This window comes from Macaca nemestrina, chromosome 7 (genome assembly GCF_043159975.1).
Source record: "Macaca nemestrina isolate mMacNem1 chromosome 7, mMacNem.hap1, whole genome shotgun sequence".
Taxonomy (NCBI): Eukaryota; Metazoa; Chordata; class Mammalia; order Primates; family Cercopithecidae; genus Macaca; species Macaca nemestrina.
The window spans coordinates 167,268,417-167,289,894 of NC_092131.1; positions in this window are offsets into that span (position 1 = coordinate 167,268,417).

Here is a 21,478-nt window from a genome sequence, read left to right on the forward strand (position 1 = left end):
TGGACAGAGTCTCGCTCTGTTGCCCAGGCTGGAGTTCTGTGGCACCATCTCTGCTCACTGCCAGCTCTCCCTCCCAGGTTCATGCCATTCTCCTGCCTCAGGTTCCCGACTAGCTGGGACTACAGGCACCCGCCACCATGCCTGGCTAATTTTTTGTATTTTTTAGTAGAGACGGGGTTTCACCGTGTTAACCAGGATGGTCTTGATCTCCTGACCTCATGATCCGCCCGCCTCGGCCTCGCAAAGTGCTGGGATTACAGGCGTGAGCCACCGCACCCGGCCATAATTTTCTTTATGAACAATTAAAGCTTTTAAATGTTTCCTTTCGTGCAAATGTGCTGCTGACAAATTCTTTGTCTGGAGATGTCTTTTTTTCACTTTTAATTTTGAAGGGTGTATTCACTATGTATAGAAGTCTAGATTGTCAATTATTTAAGCACTTTAAAAATTGTCAGTTTATTGTCTTATGCCTCTATCTCTCATTGGAAAAGTCAGCTCTCAGTCTTTTTCTGCTCCTTTGAAGATAATGTCTCTTTTTCCTTGCAGCTCTTTAAAATGTTTGTGTTTTATTTATTTATTTATTTTTTGACAGTCTTGCTCTGTCATGTAGGCTGGAGTGCGGTGGCACAATCTCAGCTCACTGCAACCTCTGCCTCCCCAGTTCAAGCGGTTCTCCTGCCTCAGCCTCCCACCAAATAGCTGGGATTACAGGCCTGAGCCACCACATCTGGCTAACTTTTGTATTTTTAGTAGAGATGGGATTCTGCCACGTTGCCAGGCTGGTCTCAAACTCCTGGCCTCAAGTGATCTGCCTGCCTCGGCCTCCTAAAGTGCTGGGATTATGGGTGTGAGCCACTGTGCCCGGCCTGTCTTTGATTGTCCTCAGTTTGCCTAGAAGGTGCCTAAATGCAGTCTGTGTATTTTCGACTCACCTTTCTGCCAGCACAGCAGTCCCTCTTCAGCTCTGCTCTGCTTGCTGTTAAACCTATCTACTGAGTTCGAATTGTAGTTGCACTTTTTATCTTCATAATTTTCATTCTATTCTCTTTTAACAAATTCCAGTTCTTTGAGCTAACTCTTGTCATCGATTTTCTTCAGGATATTGATTACAGTTATTTTAGTGTGCCAATTACTCCAGTATCTGGAGTTGTCTGTTGTCAGATTTTTCTTTCAGTCCTGTATCTTGCTATGCCTGGCAATTCTTTAATGAATGCCTGACATTGTGTCTGAATCATTGCACAGGCTCTGGATGATGTTTTCTCCCTGCAGAGAGGATTTACCTTCTTCTCTTGCAAGGAGCCAGAGGCAGATCATGCCAATCCAGTCGGGACCATGCTGCCTCCCTGGCTGGTTTGCTGTCTTTGAGAAGGTCCATCCAGCTCTGGCTCACCCTATTCCTAAGACGCAGCCCTGTAAAGATCCCAGCTAGGGGCCTGGGATATTTTTCAGGTCCTCCTTGACAAGTTCTGAACTCAGGTTTTGTCTCCATAACATTATGAGACTGCCTGAAACTCTACTTTGCCTTGCACCCACTTTCTGTTTGACTTCTGAGCCTCTTGTACAATTTAATCAGAAAATAACTTGAAAACTGATGCTGATGTTGGCCTCACATTTTTGCACCCCTCTTCTCTCTGGCATCTTCATTCTCTACGTGTCCTAATTGCCTTGGCAACTTCCAGCTTTAATTTTTATCTTCTCAGACCCATCAAATTGTCTAAAACTACTGCCTTCTCAGCCGTTGGCCCTGCATCAAGAATTGCCACAAGGCTTTAGAGGTAAAGTATTGTGCAAAAAGATCACCATAATAATCATATAAATAAACTTCTCCCAAGTTCTAGCTATCTTGCCAGTTTTCTGTTGCTTTCCAGCAGATTTTTTTCTTTAATTTGATCCAGCTTTCTTTAATTTGTCTTGGTGAGAGTATTGGCTGGTCTACTCCATCATAGCTGGACTCAACCACATGCGAGAAATACTGATATAATGCCTTACTGTACTTATTTCAGTAATATTTCATTTCCCTTACTGCACTGCAAGCTGCAGAACTAGCCTTAATCACCAGCTTCGTCATACCCTCAATTCTTGATACCACTTGGCTCTTCTTTTCACCACAGGAACCTTTAGACCCCACCTGAAGACAGAGCCTTATTCCTGATCTGTGACCAATCCTGAGATCCATTAGGAGGCAGGAAAATAACATCCCCCAGGTTATCCCCGTGGTTTGCAGCTTGAGGCCACTCCCCTGCCAGTCCGTCTCAGAGCACATGAACTAGACAAGGGCAGTTCTGGGAGGGGGTTGGTTTGTTTGTGTTTGTTTTTTTGAGATGGAGTGCAGTGGCGCGATCTTGGCTCACTGCAACTTCCGCCTCCCAGGTTTAAGCAATTCTCCTGCCTCAGCCTCCCGAGTAGCTGAGATTATAGGCATCCGCCACCACAACTGGCTAATTGTTGTATTTTCAGTAGAGACAGGGTTTCACTGTGTTGGCCAGGCTGATCCCGAACTCCAAGTGATCCACCTGCCTCAGACTCCCAAAGTACTGGGATTACAGGCATGAGCTACCACACCTGGTGGGGTCCCAGGTTCTGATGGGCCTGAACTTTGTCTGATCTTAGGGGCCATAGTTTTAAAAAAGAATGTAAAATTACAAATACAAAATTAGGTGTAAGGTTTTGGAAGGGGCCATGTAAGAGAGGAGTCTTGAAACTTCTTTTTTTAGTTGTTGTTTGTTTTTTATTGAGTCTTGAAACTTAACCTTCATTAGTATATTAGTCAGGGTTCTCTAGAGGGACAGAACTAATAGGAGATATATATATATGAGTTTAGTAAGTATTAACTCACATGATCACAAGGTCCCACAATAGGCTGTCTGCAAGCTGAGAAGCAAGGAGAGCCAGTCCAAGTCCCAAAGCTGAAGAACTTGGAGTCCGATGTTTGAGGGCAGGAAGCATCCAGCACAGGAGAAAGATGCAGGCTGGGAGGCTAGGCCAGTCGAGTCTTTTCATATTTTTTTCTGCCTGCTTTATATTCTAGCCATGCTGGCAGCTGATTAGATTGTGCCCACCCAGATTAAGGGTGAGTCTGCCTTTCCCAGCCCACTGACTCAACTGTTATTCTCCTTTGGCAACACCCTCACAGACACACCCAGGATCAATACTTCGCATCCTTCAATCCAATCAAGTTGACACTCAGTATTAACCATCACAATTAGCTTCATTCTAACTCTGACTTTGGTTTAGATTTACATTTTTAATTTCTAGCTTTGTTTTCCCATCCCTAACCCTCTATCTTGAGCAACTCCTCTGGATCTGTTTCTTTCACACAAGCTTTGGAGTCTTGCCATGGACTTGGGTTCTAACACTGGCTGACTGATACACTTGGCCTGACTATATCCTTAAAGAGACTGGCAGGAAAGAGCATCCTAAAGTCCTCTAGAAAGGGGACAGAGAAGTCCACAGATCCAGCAGAAGGAGGTTCAGAAATGAGTGGATGACAATGAAGACAGAATTTCAAACAAAATGTTAAAAATGTTCACTATCCACTGGGTATTTATTATATACCAGATACTGTGCTGTTCTCTTTGTTTTCTCGTTTAATCTTCTCAGTTGCCCTGAAATGTGGGTATTACTTTATTTCGTGTTTTTTTGTTTGTTTAGTTTTGTTTTGTTTTTGAGAGGAAGTCTCATTCTTGTTGCCCAGGCTGGAGTGCAATGGTGTGATCTCTGCTCACTGCAAGTGATTCTCCTGCCTCAGCCTCCTGAGTAGCTGGGACTACAGGTACCCGCCACTATGCCCAGCTAATTTTTGTATTTGTAGTAGAGACGCGGTTTCACAATGTTGGCCAGGATGGTCTTGAACTCACCCACCTCGGCCTCCCAAAGTGCTGGAATTACAGGAGTGAGCCACTGCACCCAGCCAGGAATTACTTTAAAATCACCATTATACTTATGAGAAAACTTCCCTAAGCCACATTAGTCTACAATTTGGACATTTGTCCAAAGCCGCAAAATTAATAGGTGAGAGAACTGGGATTTGAACTTTGACTCCAAAGTCTGTCATTATCTAAACTACTTCAAAATATAGACATTTTGTTGTGTATACCTAGAAGGGTCTGGCTCAGAGTTGGGTTTTATTGTCTATGATGATATTAGAAAAGTTGCTTTATGATATTGAGAGTACAGTAATATCATAAACCTACTTTCCTCTCTATTAAATGGAGATGATAAACTCTTTAGTTAGTGTTTTGCTGATAAAGCCATAAGCTGTTTCGTGCAGTTCCTCTTTGGTTTAGTCACCATGATTATGAATTTATTGACATCATTCTTATTTTAAAATTTTTTAGTTCCTTGTGAATCCAAGGTCAGAGAAACCTTCATTTGCATTTATTCCTAATTTGTACCATACTGTATTTAATTTAGAATATAACAAGGATATATGCTCATGATCACGTTGTTATTTATTGCAAGAAGAGTCAGTACTCCTCTTGCATGAGTAGAAAAACCAAACAGACACTCTTTCAACTTAGCAGGATGTGGAGTTGTACCCTTTCCTCTTGTCAGCCCTGCTTATATAATTCAGAAGAAGAGCACTTGCCACTGTTGAACAGACTTTTTCACAGAGGGCCTGGGTGTGCAGCACCCTGCCAAGTTTCCTATTAGTTATGGAGAAAAGCCATTTGTATTCTGAAATTGCAAATCAGCCAGGCAATCACCACACAGAAATAACCCCCATGAAAATAAAGCAGTGCTATATTTGAAGCCTTAATCATGTGTATTTATAGACCTGAGTTTAGTTCTATTTGGAAAATTTCATATTATACAGTAACATTGTGATTACCAACATACCCGAAGGGTGAGGGGATGGGATGTTTGATCCACTTAAATTTTCTGAGTAATGAGGAGTTAGTCACAAAGAATTTTTCTGTCCACTCACTAGTGAATGCCTTTCAAAAACTGCTTCAGTCAGCTCAAAGGAGATCAGAAAGCCAGCTATGAGGTATTTGGGGTGGGAGAAGTAGGGAAGTGTGTTCTCGACAGATTCGTCATTGATACATAAAAACCCACCATGAGAGATTCAGTCTTATAGCTTAGGACCCTGTTCCAAATTTAAATAAAAATTACTTGGGTTGGCTAACATTGCACAATATTTTAGGACTTAGTATTAATAAGTGTATCAGGACATTTCCTGGGAGAAGATTTGAAAAGATAGAAGGTACTAGAAGGCCTTGGGTACCTGGGGTGAGAGAGCAGCGTTGCCTGTTTCCCAAGTCTGCTCTGGGCCAGGCCTATCAGCACACAGTCTGCCCTTCTTTGGTGAACACGTGTCACTGATATTGATCAGCTGACCTATAACCAGCATTTTATTGGACCCCCTCAAACTCAGCACACTCAGAAAGACTCATCGTCTTCCTCACCCCTGACATCTGCTTCGCAATGCTCACTGTCTCCTCTGCTCCTAGTATTCATGCTTACGAGGAAAGGCACCAATGAACAAACACTTGCAGGAGGTGACGGAGGGAGACATTTGGAGATTTAGAGCAAGAGTATTCCAGGCAGAGGGAATGGCAGCTTGAGGGCCCTGACACAGGACCTGACCCAGGGTGTTCAAGGTGAATGAAGGGAGCAGTGGAAAGAGAGGAGGCCTGATAGGAGCTCTGTAGAAAGCCCTTTCTACTGTTCAAATAAGAAAGCTTTGAGTTGTCTTTGTCTTCTTTCTCTGCCTCTATCCCCTGACTCAGTCTTTCCTCAAGTGCTCTGGAACCTTCCTCAAAATCGTGACCTCCTCTCCATTCCCACTGCAACCACAATCAGTTCCTCCTGGCTGCTTTCCCTGACTATGGCTTTTCCCTCCCAAATCCGTCCTCCATTTTGCTGCTACAGCTGGCCTTTCCAATCACGTAGCTCACCATGTTATTCCCCTCTTCAGCATCCTCAACGGCTCCCCGTTATCTATGCTAGCGCTTTCCAATCGGACTTTCTGCAAAGACAGAAATGTTCTGGAATCTGTGCTGTCCAGTGTCCACATGTGCATTTGAAATGTGGTTAGTGAGACTGATACATTGAATTTTAAAGTTTATTTAATTTTAGATAATTTAAATGGTTGCACGTAGCTAGTGGCTATGTATGGTATTGAACAGCCCAGCACTGATACCATTTTTAATCTTTTGGAAAAGCCAGGTTTCCTTTCCTTTTGAGACTCTGATGAGAGCTTCATTTTCCCTTAAAACTTCAGCTACAATACTTTTGCTTGTATTCTAATGGTTTGTGAATCTATGGAGCCCATCTATGTACCTGCAGTTAGGAACTCCTGGCCTACAAGGTAATGTCTAAGCCCATTTTGGGGGCTCAAGACAGCACTTGGAAAATGTCCTCTGTCTTAAGCTAGATTCTATGAGCTGATTGTTCTGAGCGACAGGAAGCAGACTATTTGGAGGAATTAATGATGATTGGGAAAGGAAGCCAGAGGCCAGTCCCAGCAGGGCAGTATTACATGTCAGGTGACACAGCATCTGGAGTCAAGGAGAGCAAGAAGAGATTGGAAAATGTAATGGGGCAAGGCAACATCGTATGCCCTACCAGCTGCGAAAGAAGCGAGGCGGTTGTGCCGGTGCTGGGACACAATAGTCAACCCAGAGGGATCAGGCTGGAAGATGGTGGCCTCATTTCATGTGCTCTGTGCTGCCATCACGCTGTGCACATCCCTCCCTGGTCCCCAAATCCAGCATGTTCCCATATGGTTGTTCGCATGGCTTCTTTTGCTAAAAAGCTCTTTCTTGCTGGCCTAGCAAACTCCTTCTACAAGGCCAAATTCATCCCCTTTGTGAAGATTTTCCCACCTCCTTTTCTTATGAAATCAGTCACTCCTCAGCTATGCTCTCCCATGGCTGCCTCTCTCAGCCTCCCAGCCACCCAATGTGGATTAGTAGTTTTGGAGTCAGATGGACTTAACTCAAAAATAACTGAAGTAGCTCTGCCACTTGCTAACTGGGTGATCTTTGACCACATTGCTATAGTTCCCTCATCTGCATGATTGGGGTCATGATACCATCTGTGAAGAATTGTTATAAAGACTAAATATGTTGAGATATGGGAATTGACCAGTATAATGCAAGACATATAGTTGGACTCAATAAATAGTAGCTGTGATTACCGTTTTTATTACTATTATCATCTGGCTGGTAGCATTACCCCATGATGGTACAGTTAGCTGCTTGTGGATGTTCCTGTCTCCCACACAAGACTGGATTCGTCAGTAGCTTTCCTGTTTGAAGCAGCTTAGAAACAACCTGATATGAAGAGGAGGCCTATGGCTTGGTATGCTTGTCCAAAAAGTTTCAGATACTATTTATTTGGTCAAAAATTTTTAGGATGCCCTTGCCAGGCATCACACCTTTCCATTGGATAGAACAATAGTATAATAAATAGGGACCAGCCTTTCACCTGCTTTGTGTGGTTTGAAATGTTCTAAAAGATCTGGTCAAACATGTTCCTTCTCAGTCCTGGCATTGCCCAAATCCTCTGCTTTTGGCACACATTGGTTTAGCAGACCAGTGCTAGAGAACAGCACGCTGAGGAAGGAAGACACAGAACAGGCATAGCCTGAGTGGGGAAAAGACCTGAGATGCCGCTGTTGCTATTGCTGCTGATAATGATGCTGAAAGTAATCGTGATGGCAATCATGATGGTGATGACGATGGTGAAGGTGAGGGTGAGGGTGGTGATAATCATGAGGATGGTGGTGGTGGTGGTGATGATGATGATGGTGATGGAGATGGTAATGGTGGAAATGGTAATGATGGTGAGGGTGGTGATGATGACAGTGATGGTGTCGGTAGTTGTGATTATGATGGTGATCGTGGTAGTGATGGTGGTGGTGGTGGTGACAGTGATGTGGTGGTGGTGATGATGATAGTGATGGTGGTGATGATATTTATTGAGCACTTATGTGTCAGATACTGTGATATGTGTTTTACACAAATGATTACATTTGATGCAAACCCCATGGTACTATAATATTTTGTTATGCAAATGAGGAAATTGAAGCTTAACTTTCTTAAGGAAATTAAGAAACATGCCCAAGTTTTACATAGCCGGTAGGTGGTGGGAGCAGGATCTGAACTGGGATATTTGAGTACAGGGCCTATACTGTGACTGGCTCATGCATGGAAGTGCTGCCCAGAATGGTGGACTCTGGGTTTAGTGAAATGGCAGAGGCTAGTATGTGCCACTAGGAAATAAGACAGAGGCTCTGGGGATGTAGAGAATGACCTGGTGAGACAATTGGTTGCACAGAATTTATTTTTGTCTATTACTGAAATACATGTGATGGTGAGCTGGCTCACTCTGGCCTCTTAAATGAGTGAAAGTCCTCACTTGGCTTTTGGAAATGTTTTTCTGGTGGACAGTGGTGCATTGACAGATCCTCACATGTCACTGCTGGGCAAACAACATCTATCCTTTGGCACCACTGGCAGCATCGATGATGAACAAAATTTATTAATGTAGCATTCATCCCTCAAACCCATGGTGCTCTTAAGACGTGGCTGCTTTTATTAGTAAAACATATAATGGGTCCACTTACATTCATTATGAAGGAAAAATAAAAACAGTTTCTCCTTGATCCTTTTGTATTTATTATTTTTTCAGAAATGACTAGAGACTTGGCTTCAAAAAAGGATAAATGACTGCTTGGTGCTGACTCACCACTCAGCTGTTACTGCCTCTGGCTAAGAGGGAGGCTCAGGCAGGCATCTGCACAGTAGCTGCTTACCATTAAGGTGGTGCTTGCTGGATTGTGACTGCTCACAAGCCTCTCCTGCTTCTAATTCATGCCCTGGACTCTTCCATGGGTTCCTGTCTGCTTCTTATCAACGTTCACTGCAACCTTCCATAGTCATAGGTTTTAAGCTTCTCACTGCCCTCCCCAAATCCATTCCAGTCCCCTTGTCTTCACTGGCCTGTTTTCTCCTCCACTTACCATTACTCAATGGGGCAGGGAGTCAGTTCTCACCTCTTTTCCTTTACACTTCCACTGAGGCCCAAATGAAATGTTTTCCTCCTTCTTCATCTTATAGAGAAGGTATTCAATAGCACTGTAGACTGAGAAGCCAGGAGGCACAAAGTCTGAATCCCAGCAGCCTTCATTTGACCAGATTTTTAAGGGCCATTCCAGTTCCAAGCTGCTGTGATTAAATCTTGCCTGTAGCATTGGACAAAGAAAAACTTTGGCATTGTGGGGTTGCTAAGACATCTAAAATCTGACCACTTGGAGGAAAGAGGTGCAGATATTAACAGAGATGTTTACATGTGGAGGGGAGCCATTAGAAAGCTTGTGAGCTAGGGTCACCTTCTTGGTGTGGTGGCCTAACTGCCCTAGGAGGTTGTCCTTTTCATTTTTTTTCAAGCCCGGGAAGCTAGCATGGCCCCACTTAACAACTCAGCAGGGGAAGTTTACCACTCATATATCCATTTGTGTGGAGCAGCTGAAGGATACTGGCCATCCTGCAGCTGTATATGTTGCTCAGGGTTGGCATTAATCATTACCTAGTGAGCTCCAAACTGTCACTCACCTGAATGTGGCAATGTGCACAGCCAAATCCGTTTTTTTTTTTTTTTTTTGAGATGGAGTCTCACTCTGTCACCCAGGCTGGAGTGCAGCAGACCGATCTTGGTTCACTGCAACCTCCGCCTCCCAGGTTCAAGTGATTCTCCTGTCTCAGCTTCCCAAGTAACTGGGACTACAGGCACATGCCACCATGCCCAGCTAATTTTTGTATTTTTAGTAGAGATGGGGTTTCGCCATGTTAGCCAGGCTGGCCTCAAACTCCTGACCTCAGGTAATCCGCCCGCCTTGGCCTCCCACAGTGCTAGGATTACAGGCATGAGCCACTGCGCCTGGCCCAAGATCTTAAAGATAGGAAATTTATGCTTGGGTATCTTTGCTTCTCCCAGGCATTTAAAATCATTCATTCATTCATTACCATATCTGGAGAGCCAGAGAAATGCAAAAATGTTAGTAGACTGCTGTCATCACACCATCATCTCTACAAAAGGTAAGAGGACACCAATCTGGGGGTTGCCTATGCTTGTGGGGTATTACTCAAGATATTTTTGCCCAGACTGATGTCCTGGAGAGTGTCCCCAATGTTTTCTTGTAGTAGTTTCATAGTTTGAGGATTTAGATTTAAGTCTTTAATCCAAATTTATTTGATTTTTGTATAAGGTGAGAGATAGGGATCCAGTTTCATTCTTCTGAATATGGATATCCAGTTTTCCCAGTATCAATTATTGAAGAGACTGTCTTTTCCTCAATGTACATTCTTGGCAATTTTGTCAAAAATGAGTTCACTGTAGGTATGTGGATTTGTTTCTGGGTTTTCTATTCTGTTCCACTGGTCTATGTGTCTGTTTTTATGTCAGTACCATGCTGTTTTGGTTACCATAGTCTGCAGTATACTTTGAAGTCAGGTATCATGATTCCTCCAGTTTTCTTCCTTTTGCTCAGCATAGTTTTGGCTATTCTGGGATGTGTTTTTTTTGGTTGTTTTTTTTTTTTTTTTTTTTTTTGATTCCATATCAGTTTTAGGGCTTTTTTTTTTTTTTTTTCTGTTTCTATGCAGAATGTCATAGGTATTTTGATAGAGATTACATTGAGTCTATATATTGCTTTAGGTAGTATGGATATTTAAACAATAGTGATTCTTCCAATCCATGAACATAGAATATCTTTCCATTTCTTTGTGCCCTCTTCAATTTCTTTCATCAGTGTTTTATAGTTTTAATTGTAGAGATCTTTCATTTCTTTGGTTAATTCCTATGTATTTAATTTTATTTGTAGCGATTGTAAATGGGATAGCTTTTTAAATTTCTTTTTCGGATTGTTCTCTGTTGGCATATGGAAATGCTACTGATTTTTGTATGTTGATTTTTAGGTTTTTCCAAATATAAGATCATGTCACCTGCAAAAAAGGATCATTTGAGTTTTTTCTTTCCAATTTGGATGCCCTTTATTTCTTCTCTTGTCTGATTGCTCTAGCTAAGACTTCCAGTAGTATGTTGAATAACAATGGTGAAAGTGGGCATCCTTATCATGTTCCAGATCTAAGAGGCTTTCCATTTTTTCCCTGTTCAGTATGATACTAACTGTGAGTCTGTCATATATGGCCTTAATTATGTTGAGATATGTTCCTTCTATACCTTTTTTGAGGGTTTTTATCATGAAGGGATGTTGAACTTTATCAAATGCTTTTTCAGCATCAGTTGAAATTATTATCTGGTTTTTGCCCTCCATTCTGTTGATAATGATGTATCACATTGATTGATTTGCATTTATTGAACTATTCTTGCATCCCTGGGATAAATCTCACTTGGTCATGATGAATAATCTTTTTAATGTATTGTTGAATTTAGTTTGCTAGTATTTTGTTGAGAATTTTTGCATTACTACTTACTGGGGAGATTGGTCTGTAGTTTTCTTTTTTGATGTATCTCTGTCTGGTTGTGGCATCAGGATAATACTAGTCTCTGAGAATGAGTTTGGAAGTATCCCCTCTTCCTCCATTTTTTGGAAAAATTTGAGTATTGTATTAGTTCTTTAAATGTTTGGTAGGATTTAGCAGTAAAGTCATTGGGTCCCAGACTTTTCTTTAGTGGGAGACTTTTTGTCACAGCTTCAATCTCATTGCTTTTTATTGGTCTGTTCAGGTTTTGGATTTTTTTCATGGTTCAATCTTGGTAGGTTGTGCGTGTCTAGAAATTTACCCAATTTTTCTAGATTTTCCAATTTATTGGCATATAATTGCTCATAGTCGCCACTAATCATCCTTTGAATTTCTGTGGTATCAGTTGTGATGTCATCTCTGATTTTATTTACTTGGGTCTTCTCTCTGTTCTTCTTGGTTAGTCTAGCTAAAGGTTTGTCAATTTTGTTTATATTTTTCAAAAAAACAGCTTTTCATTTTATTGATCTTTTATATTATTTTCTTCATTTCAAATTCATTCAGTTCTGTTCTGATCTCTATTTCTTTTCTTCTACTAATTTTGAGTTTGGCTTGCTCTTGCTTTTCTAATTTAATTTATTTATTTGAAGTTTTTCTTCTTTTTGATGTAGGTTGTTATAGCTATAAATTTCCCTCTTAGCACTGCTGTTGCTGTATCCCATAGGTTTTGGTATGTAGTTTTTACATTATCATTTGTTTCAAGAAATATTTCAATTTTCTTCTTAATTTCTTCATTGACCCACTGGTCATTCAGGAGCATATCATTTCATTTCCATGTGTTTATGTAGTTTCCAAAAATTCCTTTTGTTACTAATTTGTAGTTTTATTCCATTGTGGTCAGGTAAGATGATATTATTTTATTTTTTGAATGTTTTAAGGCTTGCTTTGTGACCTAACATATGGCCTATTCTTCAGAATGGTCCATATGCTGAGGAGAAAAATATGTATTCTGCAGCCATTAGATAAAATGTTCTGTAAATATCTATTAGGTTCGTTTGTTCTATAGTGAAAATTAAGTCCAATGTTTCTTTGTTGATTTTCTGTCTGGGACATCTGTCCAATGCTGAGAATTGGGGTGTGCTGAAATCTCCAACTCTTATCATATTTGGATCTATCTCTCTCTTTAGCTCTAATAATATTTGCTTTATATGTCTGGGTACAGCAGTGTTGAGTGCATCCCAATAGCTTTTTAAAGAGGCAGAAGATGGGACTAATACCAGAATCCTCTCTATTCCCTTTAAAGTACAGTATAATGGGAGTTGCCATGCTCAGAAAAATCTTTTTCTCATTATCTTTAAATTTTATCAGAATTGAACAACCCTTTCAGGCTTATTTATATTTAGATATCTAAATCTTTCCACCTCACTATGGTCAGAATATTGGTGTTCCCGCCACCAAATTCATATATTGAAACTTAATCCTCAATGCAGTAATATTAAGACATGGGGCCTTGGGTAGGTGATTAGGTTATGAGGGCTCTGCTGTCTTGAATGGGACTAGTGCCCTTATAAATTAGGTTGAAGAGAGCACCCTAGCCCCTTCAGCCAAGAATGCAGCAAGGGGCACCATCTATGAATCTAAGAGTGAGGCTTCTACAGACACTGAATCAGCTGGTGTCTTCATCTTGGACTTCCCAGCCTCCAGAAATGTGAGAAATATGTTTCTATCATTTATAAATTATTCAGTGTACAGCACTTTGTTATAGCAGCCTGAATGTGCTAAAACATACCCTATTGTTGAAAATTCTGCTGCCCAGAGTCAACAAAACACAGAAAACAGCCATCCCCTTCTCCTCCCTTGTCCTGTTACAGAATTCTGCCTTAACAAGACCCATTTTTATCAGTGTATATTGTTCCCATATAATTCTCCTGCACGGCAATGTTCTCCACTCTGTAATAGGTGAATCTTTTTTTGAGGACAAAAAAATTCTCTTGTACCCTATGATATTAGTGAACTGGATTTTTTTATGCCCATTGATAGTGTTTCCCATACTGAAACTCTAGGTTAGGCCATTACTAAGTGGGGTTTAAACCAATTCAAGTCGGTTTAACATTCACAAATGAAACAATTATCATCAACATAGTTCCCCAATTAACAGAGAAAAGGAGAAAAAATATGTGATCATCTCGACAAATGCAGAAAAATAGTTATCAAATTTCAATGCCCATTTTTGGTTAAAAACTCTCAGCAGTCTAGGAATAAAGGAAAACTTCCTCAAACTAATAAAGAGCAGCTACAAAAAAAAATTACAGCTAGTATCATGCTTAATTATAAAATAATGAATGCTTTACCCATAAGATGAGAAAAAGACATGAATGTCTGTACTCACAATTTCTCTTCAACATTGTCATGACAGTCATAGCCAGTGCAATGAGGGGAGGAGGAAATAAAAGGCATATTATCAGAAAAACATAAGTAAAACTGTCTTTATTTGCAGATGACATGATCATCTACATAGAAAATCATAAAGAATCTACAAAAAGTCTATGCAATCTAATAAATTAATTTCAGCTAATTTTGTATATTTAGCTCTATATACAAAATTAAAATTTATTCCCATATACTAGCGGTCAAAAATTATGTTAAATTTTACATTTATAACAGCATCAAAATTATAAGAAGACAAGAATAAGTGTAATAAAAGGCAAGCAAGATTTCTACTAACCTAACACTATAAAACATTGCTGGGAAAAATGAACAAATACCTAAATAAATTAAATGACATACCGTGTTCATGGATTGAAAGACTTGATATTGTTGACATGTCAGTTCTCCCCAAGTCTATTCATATATTCAGTGCATTTCCAAATAAAATCCAATCAGACTTAAAAAAATTTTTTTTTCTTAAAAAATATTGTAATAGAGACAGGATCTCCCTATGTTGCCCAGGTGAGTCTCACACTCATGGGCTCAAGGGATTCTCCTACCTCAGCCTCCCAAAGTGTTAGGATTACAAGCATGAGCCATTGCACCCATTCCAGGCTGTTTCTTTGTGAGAAATTGGAAAACTGGTCCAAAAGCTTTACAGATCCAAAGAACCTAAAATAGCCAAAATAATTTTGAAATAAACAAAGTTGGATGACATATTACTCGATTTCAATACTTTCTGCAAAGCTATACAAATCAAGACTAGAATATTGGCAAAATTACAGCAAAATATATTAATATAACAGACGAGAGTCCAGAATAGACCCAGATATATATAGCCAAGTGATTTTTGGCAATAGGACCAAGGCAATTCAATGGCAATTCAATTCAATTAAAAGAATATGTCTTTTTAACCAACAGAATGAACTGGATAAATCTATAAACCTTGATTCTTCACCTTATACCTAACATAAAAATTAGTTTGAGATTGATCATAGACCTAAACATAAAATCTAAAGCGATAAAGCTTTTAGAAGAAAACGAAGGAATATTTTCATGTCCTTGAGGTAATCCCAGATTTCTTAGACAAGACAGAAAAAGCCTGAAGTAGAGAAAAATGATACATTATCGTTCATCAAATTAAAAACTACTTACTAAAAGACACCATTAAGAAAATAAAAAGCCAAGCCAAGAATAGGAGATAACTTCTGAAATATTTATATTTGCTAAAGGGCTTACATTTGAAATATACAAATAATTCTTACAAATCAGGCTGGGCAATGTGGCTCACACCTGTTATCTCTGCACTTTGGGAGGCCATGATGGGAGGACAGCTTGAGGTCGGGAGTTCAAGATAAGCCTGGCAACATAGCGAGACCCCATCTCTTAAAAAATTAGCCAGGCATGGTGGGTCATGCTTGTAGTCCCAGTTACTCAGGAGGCTGAAGCAGGAGGATCACTTGAGCCCAGGAGTTGGAGGCTGCAGTGAGCTTTGACTGTGCCACTGCTCTTCAGCCTGGGCAACAGAGTGAGACCCTGTCTCTTAAAAAAATTCTTACAAATCAATAACAAAAAGACAATCAAATTTTTTAAATGGATAAAAGACTTGAATAGACACCTCACAAAGGAAGACATATAGTAGTCAGTTGAGCATATTCTGAGAACAGAAAAAAATTCTCAGAAGTATTAGTCATTCAGGAAATACAATTAAAAATGAGAAAATTTTATACCCTATAGAACAGCTAAAATTATATATTTATTGTAAGAGAACATCAAATATTGTTGAAGTTGTGGATCAGCTAGAACTATCACACATTGCTGATGAGATTGTAGATTGCTTCAATAACTTTGGAAAACATTTTGGTAGTTTCTTAAAAAGTTAAACATTTAAAAAATGTATATAATTTTTTAAAAAGTTAAACACATACCTTCTCTGTTACCCAACAATTCTACTTTTAGGTGTTTCCTCAAGAGAAATGAAAAAAAAAGACTTGTGCAAGAATGTGTATAGCATTTTTATTCATAATAGTAAAAAATAAGAAATAACCCAAATGTCTATCCACTGGACCAAGTATTCCATTTATATGCAAGGCACCATTACTCAGTAGTAAATAAGAATGAATTACCGAAGCACAACCCTGTGCTTGAATTTCCAAAAACACATTATGTTGAGTGAAAGAAGTCATACACTAAAGAATACAAAAATACATTACAAAATTGTTTTTAGAAATGGGAATCTTGGTATGTTGCCCAGGCGGGTCTTGAACTCCTGGCCTCAAGTGATCCTCTCACCTCAACCTCACCAAGTAGCTATAGGTGTGAAGTACCGTGCCTGACAGAATACATACATTGTGATTCCATTTACATAAAATTGGGGAAGACAATGGTAAGAATATATAGTGGTAGGAATCAGAACAATAATTGCCTGTGGGTGTAGAAATTGACTGGAAGGCATCTGAGGGAGCTGTCTGGGGGTGATGAAGATGTTCCATATCATGATTGGGGGTATTAGTTATATAGGTGTGTACATTTTTCAAAAATCATCAATTTACATAAAATCTGTGCATATCAGATTTGTAATTCTAAGATAAAATGTACAGAATTTTAAGCCAACACAACGGGGAAAAATTACTCAATCCCTTAGGTTATTATATAAGTATTTTCTAGAATAGCTGCTCCATCAGAACACATTCGTACCTCTCAGATTTTCAGTTCCGTCTTTCTTCCTAGCATCTGCAAATTCCTTTCCTTACAGAGACTCCCATGAACTCATAAAAAACATGTACTGCTTTATTTGATCTGGCCTTTTTAGTTCTTTATCATGAGATAGTTTAAGATTATTCTAGTAAACCAGAAGTCTTTACCTTCTCTAATGATTTTGTCCATGGTACCTCTTGCCTCATACTTGAAAAGTATATACATGCATACATGTTAAAAAGTCTGTTTTTCTTCAGTAGCTTTAAGATTTCTGTCTTGGGTTAAAACCTGTGCTTTAAAACCATCATCCAAAATCTGTTAGTGGACAAGCCGGGCTATATAATCAGGAATACCTAAAGATAGTTAACTATTATCAATTGTGTCCCTCTCAATCCTATACCTGAATGTTGCTAACGTGCTGCCCAGTACAGCATTGAAAAAGAAAGCAGGAAACACTGTCATGAAAAACAACATATCCTTTGGGAGGCTGACAGATGGCTATGTCGTCTTCTATTCTTGTTTATCTTTTATCTTCTGCCTTATATTTTTCTCCTGTGGTTAGGAGCCGTGTTTAACTTCCCTCAAAATGTCACATCTAACCTGTTTACTTTATTGAGTTCTAGAAAGTGACTGATCCTAAATAATTAAAATTAGATGAATCGACATAAAAAGAATCCAGTTTCATTTGTACTGTGATTGAAATGCCTCTAATCACAGTGAAAATCAAAGTTAGGATTGCTACTGATATTTAAACGTAGCTATCTTGTGCAAATGTGATGTTTAGAAGTTCTTTATCTACTTTGGGAATTTCCTAAAGTAAATTCAAACTTCCCTTGATATTGTCATGCTGAAATTCTCATTGGCACTTAAATATTTAATGAAGGGAAAATTGCACCCAAACCGTGCGAATTCTATCACTTATGTGAGAAGTGTGCTTCTACTAATGGCATGTGCTAATCAGGATGTGAGATTGAAATATATTTACTGTGTTTTCCTACATTGATGATTATGATGATGATGATGATGTGTGTTGGCTGGAGGAAGAGAATGACAGAGAGTCAAAGAGAGAGAAAGAAAAAGGAAGGGAGGGCAAGAGGGACATACGTTGAAATATATATAGGTATATTTATGAGAAAAAATGGTGTATATGTGTATGTATTTTATGAGAAAGTTTTATTTCCTATATTCTAAGATGTACCTTTCCTCTCTATTTTAACATTTACAACTATACATGTGCTCTATAGAATGGCTTATTTTTCCCCAAATATCTGTGAGTGAAGCAACAGTATGTTTCACAAATGATAACCTCCAAATCGTGGAAGTACTGTATTGTCACATAGAGAAGTGGGACTTTTGGAGGACAGGTGGCATACGGTGTGCATTTCATCAGTGACCCATATGTTTTTACCTAGTAAACAAGTGCAGAATTATTCACAGAATTAACATTTTCTGTTTGTCAGGTTGTATTTTCTGGGGACAACTTTAAACATGCTTGTCAGATAATCCAACACCAGAAAAAACAAATATGAGATATATTTATTTTAATTAAAACATACCTTAAATATAGCTGAATTGGTTTGGCCAAAGTGTCAAAAAAAGATGTGCTAAATAAACAAAAATGTGACCATTTTATGGCATTCCAAGATACATAAATTGAATGCCTCTAAGAGAAGCATTGAAAGGTAGAAACAAGGAAACACATTTTAAAACCTGGGAAACCTGAAGAATAAATCCTCCATCTTTTATTCAGCCTGTCATAGTATCGTACACAGTGTCTTGCACATAGTTGATATCCAGATACTTAATGGTTGCAAATATTTCGTTTATTTTATTTTAAGTTCTGGGATACCTGTGCTGAATGTGCAGGTTTGTTACACAGGTATACATGTGTCATGGTGGTTTCCTGCACCTGTCAACCTGTCATCTAGGTTTTAAGCTCTACATGCATTAGGTATTTGTCCTAATGTTCTCCCTCCCCTTTCCCCCAATTCCCCTGCAAATATTTATTTAGTGAAGTGTATATACCTGTCAACAGACGAGAATAATCTCAGTTCTTCCATGAAAAAAAAAAAAAAATCAGTGTGCAATGCTAATGACTTGTCTGATGCAGATATGATGAGATGTGCTTCCTAAAATTTTCCCATCGTACTATTGGCCACTACACTAAAGTGGAGATATAGCCGAAAATTTGGAAATGTATGCATGTGGAGAGAGATATTTGAGAAACCTGACTTGATCCATTATCTCAAGGTTCATGTCTCTCTAGTTAGAAAAGGCTAATAACTGAGCTGCTGAAATCATGCACCATGCCACACATTGTTTTGGTTTTAGAGATCAGGATTTCATTCTGCAGCCCAGATTGGAGAGTAGTGGAGACTGAAGTTCTGGGCTCAAGTGATCCTCCTGCCTCGGCTTCCTAGAGCATTGGGATTATAGGCATGAACCGCCACACCTGGACACACATTGTTTTTACACTTGATTGTAGCCAAAAGGCCGAGAAACAATTACACATTGGGTTTGTTGTTGTTGTTGTTGTTGTTGTTTGTTGTTTTTGTTTTTGTTTTGAGATAGAGTCTCGCTCTGTGGCCCAGGCTGGAGTGCAGTGGTGTGATCTCAGCTCACTGCAAGCTCCATCTCCCGGGTTCAGGCCATTCTCCTGCCTCAGCCTCCCGAGTAGCTGGGACTACAGGCGCCCACCACCACGCCCGGCTAATTTTTTGTATTTTTAGTAGAGATGGGGTTTCACCGTGTTAGCCAGGATGGTCTCGATCTCCTGACCTCATGATCCGCCTGCCTCAGCCTCCCAAAGTGCTGGGATTACAGGCGTGAGCCACCGCGCCCAGCCACACATTGTTTTTTAATACCAACTTCATAAGTTGATTCAGTAAAATGACAATAGGACAATACAAAATAAAAATTGATTAAAATGAAGTATAGGCAATTTGAAAACATAACTCCAAATTGAAAATATAACTAGTAGAATGTAGGTGGTGGCTTTTCTTATTTCAATTTTTAGCACTAACTGCCCAAAATATCTACCCAAATTAGCATATCAGAAATAAGGCCATATGTTAAAATGACATAACTTGAGACCTCACTGCTTTATACATAAATGTGGGAGCTTTTTTTACCGTAATGACAAATATAAGAAAAAATGGGATGTTAAATTTCCAAAAGTGAGCTGACTAGATCCAGCCATTTTAACTAGTCTGTGGCTTGCCCCACATATTCAAACTTTCTAATAGGAGTTAACTACTAGCTTTGATTTATTCCCTACTTCCCCATAATTTTTTTGGTTTTGTGGTTTTGTTTTGTACCTCAAATATTTTTTAAAAAGTCAGAAATACATCTGACTATTTTGGAAAAAAATAGATTTCTAATAGATAATTCAAAGTCACACGTTTTATCAAAATTTGTCTTTTTGCCAGCACTATAATCTATATTATGAATATTTCCTTTATCTTTAACCTGGCTTGGTGGCTTACAGCATATTCTCTAGAAACAGCATGTGTCTTTCTCTTTCCTTTTATCCATAACCAAATGTTGTTTGTTGTATGGGAATCCACCTGACCACGAATTTCCATATAACTTAAATATCTTTTTAAAAATGCACTTCTGTTCACCTCAGACTACTTTCAGCATGTTTCATCCCACCACGTCCATGATGTCTGGATCATTACAAATTCATTTATTGTCCATGAATTTGGATGTCAATGAACAAACAGATGCTATTCAGAACTGTCTATAACAAGGGAGCCAGCCACCATCACTGGCATTTGGCAGAGACTTAGAGGCAGACAGGGAAGTAGGAAAGTTTTATAGTGGAAAAAAAAAGATTTCAGATATGCTCTGCTTGGAGGTTGTTGGCATGAGGAAGCTAGAGGTAGGCTAACTAGAAGCAGGGCATCTTATGTGATTGGTTTGGAAAGCATATTTGGCTTTCTCTGGCTTGTCCTGAGATGGAAGCAGGGATAAAAAAAAAAAGGAGGGAATCTGACAGTCATTGACCAAGCCCTGACCTTTCTGGGCTGATTGCTAAAGGTTGAGGTTTTGCTTGCTGCAGAGCTTGAGTGTCAGAGTTCTATTGACATATGTGGTCTGACCATTTTTTATTTGTATATTCAATCTCTCAAGTGTCAACAATTTGATGTAGTAACTGTTTGGACCAGACCCAGGGATGGCTGGGAACTGGGTAAATTCACTGGCACATAGCGTAAGAGTTGGACCAGCTAATTGAGCATCCTGATGTCTGTCAGCCAAATCTAAATAGACAATGGACAAAATGACATGGATAGGAAAGTAGATGGAATGACCCTAAAGACTTCCTTCAACTGTAAGCCCTGCAAGATTCTGTGAGATAATTGTTGGGAAAGGCCATCACGTGCATGCAGTCCTGAGACTGCCTGGCCACATAAGAATGAGCTTTGGGCCTGGAGCACTTCCTTACCGAGAGTTTAAAGAGCCCTCACAGCTGTGCTGGGCTTATCACCTTGTGTGGGAATACCTCCCTTTTCACTCAATATGGACTCCTGTGTTTGCCTAAGCCGGTGTATCATTTGGTACCTGGCCGACCGCATGACAATGTCTATTCCCAACATGGAGAGAGCTGAGTCCTTTGCTTGCAGCATGAGAGGAGTGTGTGCACATACTCACCCTGCATCAGCTGCTGGCCACTGGGGAGTGATACCCACTGTTGAAACTGATCTTGCTCTGCCTCTTCTCTGTGTGAGTAAAACATTGTTCTATCCAGTGCCTGCATGAAGCTGGTGTTTCTTGGTGACCTCAAACCATGGAATGGGCTGACATCCTGGGACCATTGCTCCTGGTGGAGTGCACTCCTCCCCTGGAGGTCTGGAGATGATAACAGGTGTCATTTGCTTGACAGTTGTCATCAATGAAATCTGTCTTCAGAAAGAGGGGAC